The sequence below is a fragment of the Alligator sinensis genome, unplaced genomic scaffold, assembly GCF_000455745.1.
Source record: "Alligator sinensis unplaced genomic scaffold, ASM45574v1 scaffold219_2, whole genome shotgun sequence".
Lineage (NCBI taxonomy): Eukaryota > Metazoa > Chordata > Crocodylia > Alligatoridae > Alligator > Alligator sinensis.
Window position 1 is genome coordinate 586780 of NW_005842822.1, and position 19299 is coordinate 606078.

The window sequence follows — 19299 nt, forward strand, 5'->3', positions numbered from 1 at the left end:
AGGGCCCTGTGGGTGGCACACCCAGGCCTAGGTTTAATGAGGACCTTGACAGGGAACTTCTGGAGAGACTAGATGTATTTAAATCCACAGGTCCTGATGATCTCCACCCCAAAGTGCTGAAGGAACTAGCAGGGGGCATTGTGGGACCTCTAGCACAGCTCTATGAACATTCATGGCGCTCAGGCGATGTGCCGGAGGACTGGAAAAGGACCAATGTGGTCCCCATCTTCAAAAAAGGGAGGAAGGAGGACCCAGGAAACTATAGGCCCGTGAGTCTTACCTCGGTCCTGGGGAAGCTTTTCGAAAAAATTATCCTGGCACATGTCCAGGAAGGGCCAGCAGGGGAGGTTATGCTCAGGGGCAACCAGCATGGGTTCATTAGGGGCAGGTCTTGTCAAACCAACCTGGTGGCCTTCTATGACCAGGTCACCAAGTCCTTGGATGCAGGTGTCGCAGTGGATATAGTCTTTCTGGACTTCAGGAAGGCCTTCGACACAGTCTCTCGCCCCATTCTAAGTAAGAAACTAGGAGACAGTAGTGTTGAGTAGTAGATGCCTACACAGTCAGATGGGTCTAACTGGCTGAGGGCCTCACCCAGAGGGTGGTGGTGGATGGGTCTTATTCAGCCTGGAGGGACGTGGGCAGTAGGGTTCCCCAGGGCTCGGTCCTCGGGCCCGCACTGTTCAACAACTTCATCAGCGACTTGGGCAAGGGGGTAGAAAGCACCCTGTTCAAGTTTGCAGATGACACTAAAATGTGGGGTGAAGTGGGTACGCTAGTAGGAAGGAACAGGCTGCAAGCGGATCTAGACAGGTTACAGGGGTGGGCCGAAGAGAACAGGATGGGTTTCAGCACTGACAAGTGCAGGGTAATGCACCTGGGGAGGAAGAACCAGCGGCACACAGGCTGGGGAACTCCCTTCTCACCAGTGTCGAGACAGAAAAGGATCTTGGAGTCATCATTGATGCCACAATGAACATGGGCCAACAGTGTGGGGACGTGGTCAGGAAGGCCAACCATACCTTGTCCTGCATCCACAGATGCATCTCAAGCAGGTCCAAGGAGGTGATCCTCCCCCTCTATGCAACACTGATCAGGCCTCAGCTGGAGTACTGCGTCCAGTTCTGGGCGACGCACTTCAGGAGGGATGTGGTCAGTATGGAGAGGGTCCAAAGGAAGGCCACCCTCATGATTACGGGTCAGCAGGGAAGGCCCTATGAGGAAAGGCTGAGGGACCTGAACCTGTTCAGCCTCCAAAAGAGAAGGCTGAGAGGGGATCTAGTGGCAGTCTACAAACTAGTCAAGGGGGACTAGCAAGCATTGGGAGAGTCCCTGTTCCCCCCGAGCACTCCCGGGAGTTACAAGAAACAACGGACATTAGCTAGTGAAGGGTAGTTTCAGGCTAGATATTAGGAGGCACTATTTCACTGTCAAGGTGGCTAGGACCTGGAACCAACTTCCAAAAGAAGTGGTGCTGGCTCCTACCCTGGGGTGTCTAAAAAAAAAAAAAAAAGAGGCTGGACAAACATCTGGCCAGGGTCGTTTGACCCCAGTACTCTTTCCTGCCATGGAAGGGGATCGGACTAGATGATCTCCTCAGGTCTCTTCCAACCCTACCAACTATGAAACTATGAAGGTCACAACACTGATTCAAGCCAAAAGGGGTGGACCATGCCATATGAGAAATATGGCATCTCGGGTATTTAATAAGTCATCTGAAGTACTTAAGACTACTTTGTGCCTCTGAGGTGCCTGTACTTTGGACTCTGACCCCTCTCATAGGAAATGCAGCATGGAATCTGTATAAATGGAGTATGTGTCTTGCAAATCAAGCCTTGACACATACACAACATGAAGAAGGTTAAGATTGGCTGGGAATACATGAGAACCAGAACAAGCATCTAGAGGAGTGGTTCTCACACTTTTTTTTTTTTGGTGGACCACCTGAAAGTTGCTGAGGGTCTCAGCAGACCACTTAATAAATTTTTTTGGTTCAACGTATCAAAGCACACAACTCATATTTTAATATTAGTAGTCTTACCTTACCAGTACAGATGTTCTCGATTCTTCCGCAACCTTTCCACGGACCACTTGAATGGACCTTGTGGACCAGTGGTGGTCCGCAGACCACAGTTTGAGAACCTCTGATCTACAGCATGCAGCAGCCAGAAGTTAGCTTTAAAGGAAGCCAGTTTGAACTTCATGCCTTGTCCTTGTTGCTGCCCTCCCATTAAGCAGAACCAACTCACTGAAATGTTTGCACATGGGAAAACATTTCCTTACTGTCAGTGTATTTAAAAAAAAAAAACACAGGTACAATGATGGGCAATTCCTCATGTGCACATATGTAATACTTTACCTATATCTATATGCTGACCAAAATAAAATCAACATCAGTAATCATGTTTATTTTGGTAATGCTAAGAACCAACCAAGAATGAGGCCCTGTAATGATAGGCACTATACAAACACCACAGCACAATGTCCCTGGCCTCAACAGTATTTTCTGAGCAGTTATATGACAAAAGAGATGGAAGTAGGAGAAGTTCTTTATTATGAAAACTAATGAATACATGGTATTAACTTGCACATTTGTTTTGCTGCGGACCTACTACACCAAGTGTTTTCACCCACACACCTATTCAAGAGAGTGATGCTCAGATAGTATGTATGTAGTAACAAGAGGAGCTTCTGTGTAAAGACTGAGATTGCTATTAACTCTACTTTCATGATCCAGCTAGAGTGCTGGCCCTCAATCACTGCAGTATGTAAGGGCCTTGCAATCTCTAGCTCTGCAACAGTACTGTGAGCTGGAGGTACATTATTATTCATGTCACAATGCATCTCTCAGGCATAAAGACTTTAAGGGGTAACTCACTAAAAGAAAGACTTAGGTCCTCAAAAGTCAGGTGCTGCTGTACTTGACTTTCACAGAATCATAAGGAAAGAAGGCTGGCAGAGACATCCACAGGTCATCTAGTCCAACCCCCTTGCTATTCAAACCATCCTATACAAATCCATAATCTAACTCTGTAAAACTACCATCACACAACACAACACAAGATCTAACATCCTAAACTGACACATGTAAAGCAGGGGAACTAGGGCAGCCAATGTCCTGCTTCTAGAAAAGGCTGTTAATTATATGCTGTAATATACAGTATATACATGGTTAATATTATACACTATAGAAGGCTGTTAATATACACTCAAGAGATCCCAGGTAGAGGGCTATGTCCCCCACTACAGAGGAAGACAAAAAAACCCCACAGTTTGTACTAATCTGACCATAGCATAAGATTCCTTCCTGACCCTAAATATGGCAACTGGTCTGACTCTGAGTAGAGGGCAAGACCCTCCAGCCAGGAACCTCCAGCTCTAAGTCCCAACAGGGGCATTGGGACAGCCCAGTCAAAATCTCCAGCCTTGGCTTTAACTAAAACCCAGTGCCCCCAAGGAAAACCCTTGCTTCCCAAATAGAATCAGGACTCCAGAGGGAAGCACCAAGGCTCTCAAAACAACCCAGGAAGACAGTCAGGCACCCCAGAATTGGCATCCAAAAAAGCTGGCATGCTGCACAGTGACCCAACTGCAGGCAGCACATCCAGCTGCCTCCAGGATAGCCCACAGGAAATGCTGAGGGCAGGGGTTTCTCTTAAATCTGGCCCCTTCCTCAACGGTTTCAAGGAGGTACTTCAATCCATTTGGGCTCCACAGCCTGAAACCCTCTCCTTAGGAGAGATTTCGGTAATGTTCTTTTTTTTTTTTTTTTTTTTTTTTTTAAAGATGGAGCCCTGCTTCCTTCTCATACATTAATATTCGCCTGGGATGTAGGAGATAGTCCAAAACAACTTCAACCAACACTGTTTACCTTCCAGCAGAGTGCCTTAACCACTAGGCTATGGGGTTAGGCTGGGTGTCTGCATTGTCAACGACTTAGATTGAAGCTCTGCTCCTAAGCAGGAGACGGCTCTCACCAGTAGCAGAGTATCAACTCCTTGACTATGTTTTAAAACAGTGGGGGGGCGAACCTTTTTGTCAGGCATGCCACAAATTAGCCCCACGGTCTCAAGTGCCACTCTTATCCCCTTCCCCAGCCTGATGTGCTGCCCTGATCTCTGCGCCCTGCCCAATCTGCCACTGTGCTGCCTGTCCCCTGTCCTATCTGTCATGAGCCACACACACAGGCTGCTCGTGCCAATGTGCCTCAGGTTGGCCACCCCTGTTCTAAAGAGTCAATAGATTCCTCTCCCCCTGCCCCTCTGTATCTTGTAAGGAGCCCGATTCTGTCACTGTATATGCTTAGCACATTCAGAGAATGAGGACTATTAGATCCACCTCCCAGCCGACTCAGGCATTTCTCCATCTAATTCAACTTATGCATAAGCCAAGCTCTAAGCAGTGTTGCCAAGTCCACTTCTAATAAGCAGAATTGGGCTTGTTTGGGTTTCTTTAAGTTGCTTTAATTTTTTTTTTTTTTTTTGAGTCGCGGGTTGATAAGCATCTCCACTCACCTCTCTTTAAAATGGGTTGGACTTGTTTTTAAAGGCAGTGCTGGGTTTTGGGTTGTTTTTTTTGTTTGTTTTCTCGTGAGACTGGGCAACACCGGTTCTAAGCTGCACAGCCCAGAAAGGACCTTTTTGATCACGCATTATTGAGGCTCTGGGAAAGAAGGAGGTAAAAAATTATGCCTCTGAGGTTTAGGTGTCTCCAAGGGTTACATACCTGCAGGATTAGGCAGCAGCTGAGCAGGGGTTTTCAGGTTCAGTTTAGGTAGCTAAACATCACCCAAGTCTTTTATTGGATTGGGTCCTAAATGATGTGTCCAGGTTTATACAGAAAGTCTGTGGTAGTAGAGAAACTAAACCTAGTGATCCCACAGCTCCAACAAGCACACTAGGTACTCCGTCCATCACATACTTCTGGGCCACCTTTTTCTGGTAGATGCACACATTTCTCTCTTTCCACGCTCAGAAGCAAAAGAGAGGATTTGCCTCCATATACAATTCAGTCCCTTTAACAGCTTAGAAACAATGTGAGAAAACAAATGTACAATCACAGGGCATCAGATCAAAGACGGATGAATAAAACCTTTTTGTTATGTGGTATAGCTTACATTGTAACCAAAGTACAAAATAAAATATTGTATCATCACCTACTGTATTCAGCACAAGGCATCCAAAAAAAAAAAAGGAAAAAAGAAGAGGTTAATAACTTAAGCAGCAGTTTGTTTGTTTAGTAAGTGGGTAGATGATGGAGTTGTGCTTAAAACAGAGGATTGAAAAGTTGGTATTTATATTCTTCCAAGTGAAAAAAAAACAACTTAAGCAGAATAGTTTTTTGCCTAATAACTTTGGTTTCATTTTAGCTAGCAGATACAGAGAGAATATTTTCTTAATTTGGATTAAGTTTCTCAAACTTGCATGAATGACTTGGTATTTTGCAGGGGGAGGGGAAAAAAGGTAATTTTGGGGGGAGGAAATAAATAATTTTTTCCCAATCTATGAATAAAGATGTGGTGAGAGTGAACAAGATCTACTAAATCTAAAAACTTAAATATGAATCAGGTGTTCAAAGGTATTTAAGCAAATCAAAAAAGATGCAAGCAGATTTTAAAGTACGTTTTCAAAAGTACCTGCTCTGCTTCAATCACTTTCAGCACCAAAATACATCTGAAAGCCTATTTTTGGTCACCATGGACCCATCTATCAGTTCACTAACTATTGATAACACTTCCTTTATTAAATAAAATTGGCTAGTTTAAAATGCAAAACGGTTTTTGATAAGCTTGCTTCCTAACATATAGTAATGTGCATCCAACACATTTCTTTTTTATTAGGTGGATCTGATTTGGTGCAGATCATGAGTAAAAAACATAATCAAGAAAATGAGAAGCGTTAGTAACCGATATTTAACATTATAAGAAAATCATTATTAAGAATCTGATTAATTTTTTTTGAGCGATTCATCTGCTTAAAGGAGTTATCTTTTTGGTTGGCAAGAAATACAAAATTTAATGTAAAGGCTAATATTCAACAAATCAACATGTTTTAATGGTTATATCAACCAGCAAGAATTAAAATTTCCTTAGGAGAATAACTAAAAAAAGAAACTCAAGATTAAAATTAAATTATTTAAATTAAGGTTTCCTGATTGCTTATTTAAATGATGATTAAAACCCAGCAATTTAACTCACTTTGATTCCTCTTACACAAGAGAATCAAACATAGCCCCTCAAAGCCTCCAGCATAAGAGTTTTTGGGAGATCAAACAAAGGCATCCAGGGCTTCCTATCTGGAAGGCATTCAGCTAACTATAATGACCAAGAGAAACAAATAGCTAGGTATTCTATGAAACTCTACTAGGAAGGTTCATGCTCATCTCTGCTAAAAAAAAAAAAGACAAGCGCAGGGTCTCATTAAACACTATATATTCAGGTACCAGATTGATAAGCAAATTGCCCACACTATTTTTGTAATTAAGGCTCGCTTCAGCTTTCTTGACTTGTGGAAGCTCAATATACAGGAAGTGCTTTGACCAGGCTTTTTGCCTCCATCCGGGTTTCCAGTTTGAAATCAATTGGTTTTGTCCTCATAAGTCACTAAACTGTCTACATAGGAAGCTCTTATAGTTTTAAAAAAGATATGGCTTGTCCATAAAAAAAAAAAGTTTAAGAACTTTGATAACCGAATTCTAAAACAACATTTAATTCTTAACACTGAAGCAAAAATATTGAGATGACGCCACTCAAGCAAAACTGTTTAATAATAAAAATACAATTTCAGCTGCTTGAAAACAGTGGGATAAACAATCCTGTGGATAAACTAAACAAAAAACAAAAAACAACCTGTTCACATATTTGCAGGATCAAGGTTTTATTTTCAAAAATTCTGATTTTAGCCTCTAGTCATTTTGTAAGTCAAAGATTACACCAAAGCAGTTAGCAGTAGCAACGTTTATATACAACCCCCTCCCAAAAAAACCCTAAACAAAAAGCGCCCACAGCAATTGGAATGTATAATTGGCTAAATAATAATCTACTGCCATTATAGCACAAAATGTATTAGTTTTAAAACCCATGACCAGATTGAAATTAATGATTAAAAAAAACAACTGAGATTCAAACCAGTAATCTAAATCACTTTGAATTAAATCACTCCATCAATACACATAGTGATATCATGGTATTAGTTTGTTTTATGCAAGTCATATAGGGCTAAAAGTGATCCACTTCTACATCCACTGCAATCCCCTGTCACTGACGATCACAGATGCTACTTCCCCTTTTTACTCACCCCAGGTTACTCCAACATCTGCCCCAAGGTGAGACTCCTCTTGTTCCCACCCCTCCCGTAGTTCATTATTGCTTTCATCCCCCATTCTGCAGTGACTGAAGAGGCAGCACAAAATAAAAGCGTGCCATATGCAACCATACTGTTCACATGTTCCCAGGACTGGCTCTGCAGCCTGAAGATTAAGCAGGTTGCAAAAGTATTAGGTTTCCACGGGCAAAACAGATGGGAAAACTGCCAGCCACTTGGTGTAACCCAAGAGTGCCAAACTCTTTTCCCCCTGAGGGCTAGAATAATGGTGCAGCACCAGTCTATGGGCCAGACGGATGGCACAGGGCCAGCCCCATGAGCCATATTGGACCCACAGAATGCCCCCTCCCACACTGGATCCAGCCAGCCTCTACTCTGGCCAGCCCAGGACCCAGCAGGATGAAGCCTAGCATCATAGGCGCTTGGCTACAGCCACGGGAACAACCAGCCGTGCTGGGCTTCCTCCCACAGTGCTGCTGGGGCTCCAGCAACGCAGCCTTTGCCTGGACACTTGTCTGCCTCCATGGGAAGGAGCTGTGGTGCTGCTGGGGTTTCAGAGCCATGGGTCTTGCCCAGGCACTTTGCTGCTACTGCAGAAAAGCTCCCCTCAAGGCTGTGGGCTGGATGATCCAGCTCTGTGGGCAGGATCTGGCTGGCGGCTGCACATTTGACATCCTTGGTGTAACCCTACAACATACTGGCTGCCACAAGCTACTTTTTGCAGAAAAAGTTCCAAATCTCATCCTTCCAGATGGAAGAAAGATGATTCACACACACATACAAGTTATGGTAGAAACAAGGCTGAAGAGGATTAAAAAAAAAATTGTACAGCAGTAATGTTACAGATCTCTAAGTACTACAGAAACAAATCAAGAGGCATTTCTTGCCCCAAAGAGTTTACAGTCTTAATCCTAGTTTACAGGCAGTTACATTTTTCTGGGAAAGTTCCTCTTTGTAGAGATGTTTCTCATGATTTTTATCAGCCCAAAGGCCATTTGAAATAAACAATGCCATGCACCCAATCAACACATTTTACTGCTTCTAGAAAGCCTGGTAAATTAGCCACAAAAGAAAACGTTATAGTATTTGTTTTAATGTAGGGTTAAGTGTAGAAGTGCTCATTGAATAATCCACCTACACTGAGGCTTGTACACTGTTACTCAACCCCTCTTTTTTTAAATCCTCTCTCTGGCTCCTCAAGCAACATAACAAATTTAAACGTAAGCTTCTCGTCACCTTCCTCCAGCTTCTCCACTGGTTTAGCCTCTATTTACCATTCTTGTTACCTGTTTCATCAAATTTTCACAATATCATCGGCGCTTTCACTAGCCCCATACACGTTAGATCACAATTCTGTGACACCTACCTTCAGTATATGTAACTGAGTTAGAGGCTCTTAGGGTGACTATATTACTTTTAAGAAAATCTGGAAGACGGTCCTGTCCTGTCATTTCCTCCCCTACCCAAGTCAGTGATACTGAACTGCAGTGTCTGCCCACCCGTCTGCCTGGCTCACCATGCTGCTCCACCTTCCTATCAAACTGCGCCCTGCACCCTTGTGATTCCAGGACTTATGTTTTAATTTTCTCCAGCTGGCTGGGACCGGCCCACAAAATACTGGACTGCCCTAGCCAAACTGGGATGTAGCGTTACACTACTTCTTAGAGGTTCACCTCTGTCATGACGCTTACAGCAAATCTTGTCCATTTGTACACAAGCTGTGTATAAATTGCCTATTGTTATTTTCCTTCCCCTGACCTCTGTCTTTAAACTGTGATCTCCCTGGAGTAGGAACAATTCTTATGAGTTTGGAGAGTGCGGGGGACCTAAGTGCTATTGCAATTAAATTAGAGCAGCACATTTATACGCACAAAATATATGAAGACAGCTCTATGCCTGTCAAATGTGACAAAAAAGGAGGGGGACAGCTAGTTTCTAGCAGGCAAAATGAGGAAGCTACATCACTTGGTTTAATCCAGGGATTATAAAAAAAATAATAATTCAAAAAACAAAAAAACCCCAACAACATTCTGAGTAGCTTCCCCGCCCCAACCTTGTTACCAGTCTCTAAAGTGATCTATTGCCCGCTTTTTATTATAATTATTCTAATCAGTTTTGTGGCATGGCAAAAATCCAGCATACCCATTTAAAAAAAAAAAAAAAAAGGCACATGGAAACCACACACAAAAACTGTCTAGTTTCTTTACTTAAAAGAGAACCCTCTTGTGTGAAAGGCAAGCACACAACCTGGGAGAATCTAGTCCAGATGCATAACCCCACCCCCTTCTGGCCCTCATCTTTGGCTGCTCTTGAATAGGGGGTTGGTATTAGTATCCTTTTTCTTTCCCCTTATGCCCTAGAAGGAGGAGTTTTCACTGTCCTCTCACAGAAGCCAGAGGAAGGGATGTAGGAGTAAAATCCTCCTTCCCCTCCCTCTTGGAAGCAGAGGGATCTGATTTCAGAGCAAAAGCGAACATTCATTGACTAATCCCATGGGAGATCACTCTCTGCCATCCCATCAGCTGGTCTTGAGGAAGCAGCAGGAGAGCTAGACTGGGTGATCCTCCCCCCTGCTCTGCACGATTCCAATAGGTGCAAGGGGAGAAAAGAAAATAGATGAGGAAAAAGTATCAGAATTGCTAGCGAGTGTTCTTCCCCTCCTCAGGCGGTAAGGGAAAAAGCACTTGCTCAAGGGTCCATCCTGCAGTACCTGAAGAAGCCTCAAGTAACAACAGGAAACAAGTACTTTCTGGGAGTCATTTGTATGACAGTCATTGCTGTGGTACCTTAGGAAGCACACACACAGAGGCCATGGTTCTCTACAAAGCTGAAGTGGGTTTCTTAACCCAAGATAAGAAAAGAAAAGATGACTGGGTTTGAAATGTAAGTGAGAAGCAGGTATCAATTAGATGTAGGCAAATCATCCAATCTCCGAGGCAGCCCTGCACAGCAAGGTATATGGACAGCAATGGTCATAAGGTACAGTAATACCGACTACTGTTGTTTGCACGCAAGGCACACAAGCTATCAGTAGCTAGAAGAGCCATAACTGCATTTTCTGTACTATTAATTAAAACTCCTGGCCTCAATGGCATGGCAGCATAATTGGGTATGGGGTAAAACAGTATGCCTGGATGACATGAAACTGCTCCTGCAAAATAATGAAGCATATTAGTAACAAGGCATTTCATCCAGGCACGTAGAAGGCCAAGGAATCCAAGATCAACCCTGAAAAAGATGTCATCTCTTCTACATTTCAAATAAAGTAGGCAGAATGGGGAACGGAAGAGAAGGAAATAAATGCCTGTGATTTGGGGGGGTGATTTTTTTAAATGCCATTTTGCTACACCCAGCAATCAGAAAACTGTAAAGAAAGAACTTTCCCAGGAAAATATTGGAATATAGTGAAAAAAATATTTATTGCATTTCAAATTAACGAGTTGCTGAAATATTCTGAGTTTTATGAAAATAATTGTTTCAGTTTCAGAGGGAGGAAAAGAAGAAAACTGCTTATTTTACATTTTTCCTCTCTCTGAATGTCAGTTAGCAACCCTCTTTCACAACTGATTTAACCATCTATTGCAGTGGCTTCCTAGTCCTATACTACTAGGGTCATCATAAAAAAAGATGACCACCACTAGCAGCAGACTTAGATGTGTCAAGTCTATTTAGAAACTTCATTCTCAAATATGTTACTCATCATGGTGAAAAGTACTGCTTACCTTTCAATTTTTCAGACTACTAGGCTCAGCAGAAAGGTTCTTACATTCTTTTAAGAAGGATTAATGGGAGAAGACATACCTTCTACCTTGAAAGTATTACTGAGAAGTCTATTTTCTTACATGCCCTAATTTCCTACCTGCACAGTGCCCCGTATAGGGACCTTTTCCCTGACTACAAACCCTTTTGTATTTTGGTAGTTCCCACAGAGGTTATCCCTGGTATAGAGAGCTGAAGGGCTTTATTCTGCTCTCATTTATGCTTTTGTAAAATCAGGTGACATGGCATTTGAAATCACTTATGTTTACACCACTAGATGCAAGATGAAAGCATAATTATTTAAAATTTTGGAGTCTGCGAAAGCAATCTGAAAAGTTGCTAGTACTTCCATGTATTAAGAACAAAAAGATGAGATAATCATAAAAGTAAAGAGAAGAGAGAAGGAATAGAAAAGAGCTGTAAGGCAGTTACTTGAACTGGACAGGAAGTATGGTAGCCACGTGCTGTTCCTAGTTCTCCTAGTCCAATGGTGTTAAACATATGGTTTAACACTTTCCTCGAACCTACTGCAGGTGCTGCTAGAAACCTCAGTACTAACACTGCTGTGGTGGCCATGACAGCTGCCCTCATGCCCCAGGCTGGATATTGCCCATGAGGTGCCTTGCAGTCTGACTCCAGGCTGGGACCTCTGATGAGTTTGACACATCTGTTCTAACCTACGTGACCCTGGACAAGTCACATCCCATCTCTCTGCCTAGGCTGCCCTTCCTTTGTGCATCTTATCTTGTCTGTTTCAATTGAAACTCTTTGGGGCATCACCCATACTAAGCGTTTGTTTGGAGCTCAGCCCAAGATGACCACAATTCTGACTCTCCAGATGCTAATATAATTCAATAAGTGATAATAATAATAATTATGTGAGTGTTAAGAGTGATGTTGCAGCTGTGGTGATCCAGGAATTATGTGAGAGGCAAGGATTTCTTTGGGTGGTATCTTTTATTGGATCAACTGCATGATTGGGATAGTCAGAAAAGCTTTCAAATGCAAGACATCCTTCTTCATATAATAATGAATGTAACCAAGAGGGGGAAAGAAATAAAAACTAATGGAGGAAAGAAGGATGGAAGGAATAGAACTTGAAAAGAAAGAGAGAGACACAAGGAAAATCAGGGTGCAAGAGAAAGAGGAGGAAATTGAAGATCGACAAGACAGGAGAGAGAGAGAGATAAGAAAAAGAAGATATATGAATGTGCTGTATTTTATTTTAACAAAAACAGGGGTTTAGATCTTCACCAGGGGGTGGAAATTCCTGAAAAAAAAATCCCAATTACGCAAGTGCTTTGAAATCTATATGAAAATGCAAAAGAAAATTCTAAATTCACAAGCAATTTGATCTCAAAATTAATGCTCTTTTACCTACTGGTTAATGGCTGAATAGTTTACAAGGCAGGAACAACAGTGTAACTACAATTTCCTCTCCATTTAGACGCCTCATGTTTTTGTACCATTGTCACTACTATAATGATTCCATTAGGAAAACCAACATCTTTTGATACTCCTTAGGCACATCTACATGAGATATTTCTAGCACAGTAGACTAATTCTACTGTGCATTAGCACAGCAGGTAAAACCTGTACTAATGTGCAGTAGAATTAATGTTGCACATTAGGTGTCACCAAAAAAGCATGAACTGGTGCTAACGCGCAGTAGCACTGATTACAGTGCATTAAGTTAGTACCTGTAATTACAGGTACTAAATTTAACGCACCATAATTAAGATGCATTAATGAACGTGTAGATGTGCTCCTTGAGATTTTGGTTTCATGCTGCTGGAGTTAAAGAGGTTTGTCCTGGTTCAGTTAGGATTTCTTTATCCTTATTTTTCACTTCTTTGTTCTTAAAATTATCCTTAAGCTGAAGCCAACAGCACTCAAAAAAAAGGTAGCCAAGTCTGCAAGATCATAACACTATTCCTTTTAAAATAACCACAGACACTATTTTGGAAAATCCAGAGTTTACTTCTAGTATCTACTAATTAATACTTCCTTGGTCTTTCTGGGATCCAACATGTCCATAGGCACCAGAAGATAAACACAGGTTCTCAAAACAACATCAATATCCATCCAAAGGCTAAGAGTACAGGTGCATCTACATGTGATGCTACGGTGACGTAGCAACATGCTATGGCAACATGGTGTCCAGGGACATCTACACATGATCAGCAGCTACTTTGCCGTAGTGACGTGCTCTCCTGGCATAGCGCGCTGCTACAGCAAATAGCTGCTAAAAAGACCTGTGCACCACATGCATGGCGCAATATGGGCTCTTACTGCATCGTGGTGCAGTAACAACATCACTATAGCGACACGTGTAGACATGCCCTACCATGCTGACCCTCACTGGTTCTTTTTAATTAGCGATAAACAACAGACAACAAAATAAAGCAAATTACAATCATTTTTTTCCTTTCTGGTAAAAGGATCTGACTAGGGCAGGAAAAGGCAATACTGATTGTTTTGTGTTTTTCAATGCATCAAAATTCCATGTCCATTGGAACCACAGGAATGAGAACAGATTGGAGGGTGCCACACCCCCAATCAGCATTCCCTCAAATGTCAACACAAACCATATTATTAATTTTCCAAGTTGGTGACCTTTACTGTTGCATGCATCATAAATCTGGCATTTTGAACAGTTTCTGTTCATACAAGAACAAGCTTTGTAAGCCCCAAAGTATCCAAACTCAGTAGGGATAGTGTTCACATGTGTTATGAAGTACATTTTATAGTAAAATTTCTCATGAAGCAGCTAACTTGGAGTTCCTTAGCTCCACTTGAACCCATGGGTATCCATCGGTTACATAGTATCCAACTAAGAAAGGCAAGTTTCCTGGCTCCCAAAAAGAAGGTTTAAGGTGTTGTTTTGCTTGAATACATGTCTTGGAGTATCTCAAGAAGATTCATAACAGTATGGAGATTTTAGACAAATCCCCCTACTTCATGAAGTTAATTTTGATTTCAGCTGCAAAACAAAAACCAAAATCCCCTTAAATTAAGAGATAACAGCTCCCTGTTTCTTCCAATTAAAAAATGTTTCATGTAGGTCACTTATTGCCATACACATGCTACAGAGAGCTCAGAGTGAGGCTGTCAATTCATCATTTTTTCTCCCTAAGTGCTTAATGTGATAGATGGTCTAGTTAGTTGTTTCGTAAGGGAATAGGTGACCCTTTGAGACGAGAAAATGAAGGCTAACCTGTATTAGGGATCCTACTGAGATCAATATAATCTTCTCTTCCCCACACCCTAAAATAGTTAAGGTCATAATTTTTATTTATTTATTTATTTATTTTTTTTTTTTACAGTTACACATTGGGTCTGACATATATCTGAATATACTGGAAACCTTACACCTGGGTTACATCCCAGCTCTTGATTTGAAGTAAAGAACATACAGCATTTGGATGATAGGAAACAATGTTACACCAGCACATCATCAGAAAAAATTAGTGACCTTCACTCTTGATTCTGCTGACAAACACGGACACTGAACCTACTTGCAGCCAGGATGCTAGTGTAATTTCTGGAAGACAATCTAATATAGATCCAAAAATTGTTTTTCTTCATCTATACATGGGTTGTCTGAACTGAAGAACATGGCTTTTTAAAATCAACTGTTTAGCATGCCAACATGAAATGCAGCCAAATAGTCTCTTTTTCTTTTAACATGGAATCTGCAATAGCAAAAAAGAAATCAGCATTTTTATTGATTTTCATAATCATCATCTCTGGGGCTTAAACTCGCTAGATTGCTAAATGGTAATTCTCTAATGCTAGGGAATCTTTCCATTTAATTATATGCCCTTCCTTGTAGAGGGTACTGTTCTTAACTTTCCAAAGGGCCACTGTAATGAAAGTCTGGCACAAATGCCGCCCCCCCTCACCCCCCAACTAAGTAATTCCCCAAAATTGCAAACAAATTCTTGTATCTTTCATATGGGAAATCAAAGGGACTTAAGTCTTCTTAGAACAAAATAATTTCCCAGTGTCTTACAAGATGCAGACACCCCAACATTTCAGAATTTTGATATGGTGTCAAAGATCTCTGATCAACTATTCCCTCCTCCAGTTTTTCCTGTAGTAAGCATGTTATGAACATAAACAAAAACAGACCATATACTGCAGCAATTATGACTTCTAGAGAGAAAAAAAATCTTCCTCGTATGTCAAACATTTTAAAGGGGTAATTCAACCTCAGGTAAAAGTGTCTATGAATTTTGCCATAATTCATTTGGAGAAATTAATTTGATCTCACTATTGCTGTTTCTCAGTCATTCTTCAGAAGAGACGCACACAAATAATCACTTTTTAAACAAGAAGTTAAGCTTTTAAAGTTCCTCCAAACCGATAGCTCTTGAAAACAAAATAAATGCTAATAATCAAATTAAGCAAAAATTGTCTATTTAATTAGTTTGTCTGGACAATTTACTACTAGCCAAATTCTGCAATTCTTCAAATTTATTTTAATGGGAACTTTGTTCAATTACGACCCACATATTTTGGTCCAATTAATGTAGTTCTGTCTATTGGGAAAAAATGTGGAGGAACACTACAGTCTAAATACCCTCTGAGTGACTACCTACTTCCCTTTTTTGTTCTCCTGTTTACTATGTCTTGGTATTTCAGATCCAACTGTATTACTCACCAACACTACTAAATAAAAACTTGACTTACTGTTTGAGCTAGAAGCTGAAATTTTGCTTTGGTTTCCCACATGTACCTATTTTGTGATGAGCAGATACAGCTCTTGAAATGTGTGTTTTAATAAATACTATGCAAGCTGACGGTATCAATAGAATTGGAAAGCCTCTAAAAACAAATCTAGTTTGCATAATTAATGTTAATTACAACAACATCTCAATCAGTGACACAAAAGCTTAGCAATGAACACAGTCATACGAGGAAGTGAAAACATGAAACAAACATGAAATACTTGTTTCTCTTTCTGAGGGAGTTTCAAGAACAAATTTCAAGAGACAAAAAGTGTACCTAATACATTAAGGCAAGGAACTATACCACTTGGCTAGACATGTTTTCTAGACAGTCTATTTAGTACAGAGCTTTCCACTGAGACAGTAACAAGTCAGAGGCCAAAAACTGTGGACGCTCCAGATAATACTATCTTCCTACAACATCAGATCCATGCTACTATCAACAACTCTAGGAAACAGACTAAGAGCCTGATCCTACCCCGCACTGAATTTAACATTAAATTCTTCATATCATATTGTTTCAAAATACACACACACACCATGAACACTGCATTTAGGTAGCATTGCCAGCTCCCCTTAGGTCTAGAAGAACTTTGGTATAAGATAATGAATTTCACAACAATCTTCTCTCTGCCTTCCACAGCAATAGAAGAAACCTAAACATACAAAAACTTATTTAAAAAAATTGTTGCATAAAAATGATCAACTCCAACAGCTGTTTCTGATGTAATAATGTATCCCTATCATTCATTAGAGCAGGTTTACCTTTATTTTCAGAAAAGCTTTTGGTGAATTTAAGAAAAAAATAGTTGGCCATCATATTCTTATATCAAGGGGAAAAAATATGAAATACTCTAAAGTCCTGACCCTGCCTCTCTCTCTTATTGGTGGGTATGTTAATATGAGGATAATCACACTGAAATCAAAGGGCTTACTCACGTAGTTAAATGCCACTCAGCATGAGTAAGGGCCTGATGATGGCTGAAATCATAGATTGTTGTGTCACTAAGTATTTGGGGGCTTTTTGGAATCATGGGACTGTAATCACTTGTCACACAGATACAAAGGAGTTAACTTAATTAAACTTTTTAGAGTTACAATAGCAGAAGAGGTAGCCTGTGTAATGTTGGCTCAACAAATCTTAGCTAAAGGGGTTCCATGAATGCAACTGTAACAAGTATTCAGAAAAAGTTAAGATATATTGGGCAACTTCATCTGTACTGCAAGGACATTGGTTGTGGTGCTTTTTAAGCAAGGGACCAACTGACATGAAAAGTAAAATAAAATAACCAAAACATTTACTACCTATGAATAACAAGCATTTTCTTAACCGAGTATGTCATCCATCTAAAATTTCTCCCCTTTTTCAATGGCAATGGTGACAACCTAAGATTTTTTTCACCTGTAAGTTTGATTTTCCCGGGAGAACCATTTAAAACTTACTGTGTTACCTTTTCATAGTCATTGACTAAAGAAAACATGGCTCCTTCCATCTTGTTTACAAATATGTTTTATAGGGGTTCGGCTGAAATTTAGGTGCAAGATCTTGATGTGGTACAAAGAATTTCTTTTACCAAAGTTTAGTGGAAATTTCTTTTGGCTGTTTTTCAGCTATTGGTGAGAAAGAGACAAGGTTGGAATGTTGCAAGAGCGCATAGTTAACATCCAAAGCCCACAATTAAAGAGCTACTTTGTTTTCCCTACTTAACTTCTGTGACTTAATAGCCCACTAGTTTGAAAAGAAAAAGACTATAAAATGACATGGTACTGAGACTGTAAAAGCATCTTCAGAAGATACAGTGTAACTACTTGTTGGAGTTTTCTTTGTTTTAAAGTAATGTTAATTACTTTAACTATACAATGCAAAAATGTAATTTAAACTACATATTTGTTTTATTAATTTTTAAAATACTCTACAAAACAAATGAATACGAATCACAGAGGCATCACCATGTCACACCAGTTTTTCAAATCTAAGTTCAGTCCACCAAAAGGACATTCCAAGTGAAGGCTAAAGCTCCCATCTGATATACTCATTTTCCTGTTATTCAGTAATGGGTGTCTTGCATTCCATGTGTTGAAATACCTAGGCACAGCAGGTTGTGCTAAAGGATGGAGCATCAGATGAACAGATGAATTTGGGTTCAGACACTAAAATTATTTAAGGGTTGCATACTAATAAAAGAAGGACATGAAGGTAAGCTTTCAAAGAGCTGCTCTGCAGTCTCGTTTGGACTTGTGACTTGTCTACTGCTCCATCAAAATACATTGCAAAATATAAAAGGCTTTCAAGAATTAGCTGTCTTATATTCAGTCATTCCCCCTCAACCCATAATGTCCAAAGAAGCAGTTTTAGTCCAAAACAGTGAATGAAGCGTCACTAGCAATTTTACACTTAGTTATCACCAATATCAGATAAACATAAAAAAGTAGGAGTCTAGACAAGCAAGGTGGAGGTGGAGTAAAAGAAAGAAAAAAAAAATGGTAAAGAGAGTAAGAAAAAGTATCATCTTTGCTCATGACAGGCTTCACGTGCAGGAAACCAGCTCAACTTCTGGACATTTGACAGTCACCAGACACAGCCGATCCATGATCCATTCGGTGTGTAGCAGTACTAAGGGACAATGGTCACGTTACACCATTTCTCCCCCTGTTTTCTTTCTCCTTTCCCCCACTGACAAAGTACCCCGGCTACTCAAGCCAAAAGGAGACTTCTCGTTTTTCTTTCACCACCCCCCAAAAAGTGACCCATGACTCCACGCATCTTAAGGCAAAAAGGCCATGTCTTGTACTCACCCTTTTCCCGAAGGACTCAATAATCCAGGCTCTGAGACAAGGGGAAGGGGAGAGGGAGGAAGGAAGGAGGAGGAATAAAATAAAAAAAAAAAAAAGGGGGGGGAGGGAGGGGAAAGAGGGGAAGGGGGGAAAAAAAAGAATGAATATTAAGAATAATAATAAAAAAGAGGAGACAGGCTGCAATGAGTAGGCGCCCAGGTACTGGAGTGGCTTTGCTCTATCCCATCACTTGGCAGTAGCCCTGGACAGGAGGAGACTAGCTGGGGGGGAAGTTGGTGTTGCAGCTGGTAGGGAGGATATGACACTGTAACAAGTACAGCCAGCCAGCCATGTATCAGAGGAGGAGGAGGAGGAGGAGGAGGAGGAGGAGGAGGCAGCCCATGCACAGTAGCTGGGGCAGCCCGGGGAGCAGCAGAGGCAGCAGCACCGCCTGCCTGCACAAGGCATTTAATGGGATTGATGGGTTGTGCAGTGACTCACAGACTTTAGTTAGCCACAGGAGGGGGATCGCCCCGCCCACCCTGCTCCTGGGAGCCTATGCGCACGCCGGCTTGGTGGAGTGACAGCGCTGCCAGCCAATGTCCGGGCAGCTCTCACCCAAGGCTGGAGCGGCCCCTTCGCCCAATGAGTCTTCTGAGGACACTGCCGCGAAGTGAAGGCGTAGGGGGAAGAGGAGAGCCCTTGGGGGG

The 19299-nt window shown here is 41.2% G+C and overlaps 1 protein-coding gene across 3 annotated transcripts in view; it reads right to left on the minus strand.

Moving 5' to 3' along the window:
• Positions 1-19057, minus strand: part of SERTAD2 (SERTA domain containing 2) — a 110358-nt gene extending 91301 nt beyond the window's left edge. The window contains exons 1-3 of one of the 3 annotated variants that reach the window (XR_003091732.1): positions 18611-19057; positions 17266-17425; positions 14330-14776 (exon numbers count right to left, since the gene is read on the minus strand). The gene's annotated coding sequence lies outside the window, so the exon portion shown is untranslated. Of the gene's footprint in view, positions 1-14329; positions 14777-16359; positions 16471-17265; positions 17426-18610 lie in introns of those variants that run through there. The other 2 variants (XR_003091733.1, XM_006035323.3) reach the window with 2 other exon arrangements.
• Positions 19058-19299: the final 242 nt, after the last annotated feature.